Raw genomic sequence first — 4,406 nt, forward strand, 5'->3', positions numbered from 1 at the left:
CTTACACAGCGGAACGCTTGATGTGGTAAAGTGTGGAGCGTTGCCAGAATGAAAGCGAGGAAGAGGGTCTAATAAGTTTAGGGAGGTGGATAGGAGGTGAAGAAAGGCGGCCTCCGGAGGGAAAACAGGGAAGAACGAGGTACCCCTCTGGGAGGTTGAAAGGATGAAAGAGGTGGAAAGCGATGTGAGGTGAGCTGATTCAAAATGAGTAGAGGAAGCGGAAACGATTTCAAGTGGTGGTGGGGAGGGGTGTAGGGGGGCTGGGTCGAGAGAAAGAGAGCCAGTGGATGCGGTGGCTGCGCGGAGAGGGACGTTACGTGAAGGCGCATGCAGCTTGGCGCGTATTGCGTAGCGTGTGGGGGTGTGAAACGTTGAAAGAGTGGGTCCGCGTTTCGTTGGCGAAAAGATTGTTCGTGAAGCGCGAGAGAAGAGTAGAGGAGCAGCGGAGGTCGCAAAACGAACGCGAAGGGGAGAGAGGCATGCGAAGTGTGAGAATGGGGGGCGGGGGGAAAAGCGGGCCTGAGCACAGGCGGTGCAGTTGTTGGACGGATCTTGACAAGTAGACGTGTAGGCGCAGGGAAAAGGTCTTCGCTCCGAAAGCCACTTTAAGATGTCGTGCCACCTCCTTTGGTTTGTGTTTCCGAAGTTTCGGTAAAGATGGTCTAGAGTACGGAAGTGTGAAGGTTGAGGCTCTCTTCTGTAAAATCCGCTCCTCGTTGGCACGAGAAGACATCCCGAGCACATGACCACGACGAAGGCGAAACCATCTCGCCTTGGTCGAAGCAGTCGGTGAGTGGGGGAGGAGGCAGTGGGTAAAGCAGGAAAGAAAGAAAGAAGTCCGGTGCTGAATGCGAGCCATAATCGCTCTTAATCGATAAAGGAGTGTAGCAGGGCAGCACTCCACTGCCCATATACATTTTCGTTTGCGCCTGCTATGACACCGTCGTACGTTCCAAGTTAGTTGACGTTGGTCATGGTTGTTCCCTAGTCATCCCTGACTGCTGTCGATGGACAGGGTGTAATCAAGCTTATGACGAGACCGGTGCTTGACTTTTACAAGCCTCAGAGAGGGGGGGGGTAGAGGTACCTCTTCTGCGGAGAGGAACTGAAGATAACAAGAGGTGTCAGTGAATTTCATTTCACAACTCTTTCAGGCGTGTCTACTCGAAGGCTTACGGCGCTGCAATACTAGCGGAAAGACACGCTTCGCCAACTTGTGCTCTTTGACTGCCGACAGAGAGAGGGCGCCGAGAGCCTTGCTGACCCGAGCATCCTCAAGAGTCAGTTCCATGGATTAGCATGGGCTCGTCGAAACAGAGTGAGGGTAGCGTGAATCTACGCATACAAACCTCAGGACAATATAGCACGCCGCTCTTGCCCGCTGCGGTGCTGAGGCGGTGAGGGTGTTGGTGTCATCTCCGTTTACCGCATCAAGGGAAATACCGGTGTGGAGGCATTGCCATTCCATGCGATGGAACGAACCTCGCGCCGCTCTCTTAACTCGCCATTTTGAGAGAAGAGCAGAAGGCTCTCAGCCTTTTCACCGAGGGGTCAGTGTCCAACCCACAGAGGAGGTTGAGCATTGCGTGGCAGACGCTGGTGGAGCAGAGATGCATGTGTGAGGGGGTGGGGTTGGAGGCGTATCAAGCGATATATCTGCCATCCAGCCCTCCTCTCGCATCCTCGGGCATATGCAGTGGGTAGTGATGCCACATGTAGATAAGACAGTGCCCCTTTTCGTAGAGACAGCTGATACGTTCCTGATATGCCCGGAGACTGCAGGTGCTTAGGAAGACAACATCGGCACCAGTGAGTTGACATGGCGTAATTCTGCGGCTCTGTGAGCTGTTTTGACCTCCGTGTTAGGACAGAAGTGCACCGCGTCTAGGCTTCATTGGGTGCACTTGCCATCCCTGCAAGCATGTGACTGACGCTCTGCCCCAGGGAGTACGACGCTACGGACTACGTATCATGACGCATCCGACGTCAGCAAGTGTATGCAAGGAGGGAATAGGGCAGAGAGGAGACGAGGCCGAAAATGTAGGGTGCGGGAGGGGGTGAGGAGGGTGGGGAGAACAAAGGGTAGCACTGGCTTCACCTACATGGATAGGCACAGGTGCCAGCAGCATCCCTGAGGCAGATTTGGTGAAGAATACCGTACACACACATACCAACAGGACTTCGAGAGCGTTGGCACGTCGCTTTCCGCGTGACGCAACGATCTTGAGGGGAGGCACGCTTGTCGATACTGCCGATTTCGTGCAATCGACTCAATTCCTCTGCCTGCAAGGGAGAGGTCTGCAAGCTCCTGCGGCTGCGCTTTATTGAGCGGGTAGAGGGAATGAGGAAATGTGGGCAGCTCTACTACCCTCACAAGCGACACCGGCGAGGTTGAGCTACAGCCACAAGCAGATGTTACACACAGAGGCTCTTGTATTGGAAGAAGAAGGAGGAGGCTGCGATGCACCATGTGCGCTTGTGCAGTCGTTGTTGTTTTCTCGCTGTTCTTCCTCCCGCATTCTCCGAAACAGTGAGAAAGGGGAGAGGGCTACACCGTTTCTTTGCGGTTTATCGTATTTCCAGCGCTTCCCTTAGCCATCGAGTCATCCTTCTTGGAGGAAGAAGGTCTACAAGAGAGCAGCATGGCGATGGCGCGGTGAGTCTCCCTTTCCCTCTCCCTCCCCCCACAGACGCATCTTGTGTTTTTTCTCCCTCACGAGCTCTCTCTCGTTTGCCTATTACTCCTCTCTCTTTTTTGGCCGACCTCTGCACACACACAAGTGAATCACCTGCTGCTGCAATACTGTTGCCTCAGCGGGTGTGTTTCCGGCTCTCTCCCCGAGAAGACGTTCTCAGGTAAAGGGAGCGAGACAGAAAGCCATGCCAACAGACAAGATAACAGCAGTGACCACAGAAGAGGCAGGAGAGCAACACCCCCCACGCTCACCCTCTCGAGTGGGTGAGTAGGGCAGAGACGAAGCAAAACCAAAGCGCCCACAGAGCAGGAGGAGGAGGAGGGGGGAGGCAAGAGGACAGTGCGAGAGAAAAAGAGAGGGGGAGAGACGGGACGAGAGAATCGGACGCTTCAAAGCGCGCTGAGAAGGGCTGGGTGGGGGGGGGGGGCGCACCGTCAGAGGGAGTCCCACGGCAAATACAACAAAAAAAAGGCGAGAAGAAAAGCAGGCAGAAGGCAAATTCATAGGCTGCCATTTGGCAAGCGGAGAAGCACCAAAGCGGGGCAGCATACCCCCACCCACCCACACACACCCACATATCAACTTTATAGTGTGAATGGTGCTTGAATGTTGATGACGCGGTTAACAGCGTCAAAGAGCAAACAGAGGGGGGGGCCGCGAACACAGCGGCATTAACCAGACCCCAACACGACGCCCTCAGAGATGACGCAGGCGTGTGTGCCCCAAATGGTTCGATGAAGAAAAATGAAATGAGTGGGTGGCGCAGACGCATTCGCACAGCTCAGGCAATAAAGAAAAGATCGAGGGAAACAGCCACGAGCCGTAGTTGAGTCGCAGTAAGTCTTGGCGTCGCGTGGTGGTGGCGTGGGGAGGGGAGGGGCCACAAACTGGTGCTCGGCAACATAGCATCCAAACGCACCTTGTGTAAACACTAAATCAGTTTCTGGACAGAAATCGTTGCTAAAGTTTCGTTCCGCTGCCAACGCCGGTCGCTCAGAGGGATTTGCGGATGGCAGTCTGCGCACCACGAGCTTGACACTCTCGCTGTACTTCTTAACAACTGTGTAAAGTTACTCAATTATGAACGGTAACGCGAGTCGTCACTTACAACCTCAGAGAACACGTACCAGTTAGGCTTTCAAGACCCTATTAGACCCTCCCCCCGGGGCGAAGCGGCTGCCCCTCCTCCCCCACCTACTCACTTTCCACGCCAGTTGGCGGGAGATCGCCTCCAAGGACATCAGCCCGTAGTACAACATGCAGTACTGAAGTTTAGGCAGCGCACCGGCTGCCATGACAGGAAACACAAAGCACATGAGCCACATCCTCAACACCCTGCGCTTAACCGTGTGATAAGGGTAGAATCGCTTCAGTCGCGGAATGCCATCCGCATCCCCCAGCACGCTGTCGAGGTACGCGCAGCCGTGTCCGTGTGGCCCACGTACATGCTGAGAAACCGCTGCAGAGAGAGTACCGAGTTCTGAGACCAGCGCTGTCAAGGCTGTAAGACGTCCGCAGCCTGTATGCACATCGCGTATAACGCCACTGGTTGCGGGCACACTGAAGACACAACCCAGTCCTCCATAGACACCCGGCAAATGATCACCAGCATGATGTTGGGATGCCCCAGTGCCTGGTACGTGAAAAGTAGCTTCTTCAGCATCCCCACCGAGCCCCGAGTCGCTTCGCACACAGGCACAACACTGCACC

Source organism: Leishmania panamensis (assembly GCF_000755165.1).
Source record: "Leishmania panamensis strain MHOM/PA/94/PSC-1 chromosome 31 sequence".
Lineage (NCBI taxonomy): Eukaryota > Euglenozoa > Kinetoplastea > Trypanosomatida > Trypanosomatidae > Leishmania > Leishmania panamensis.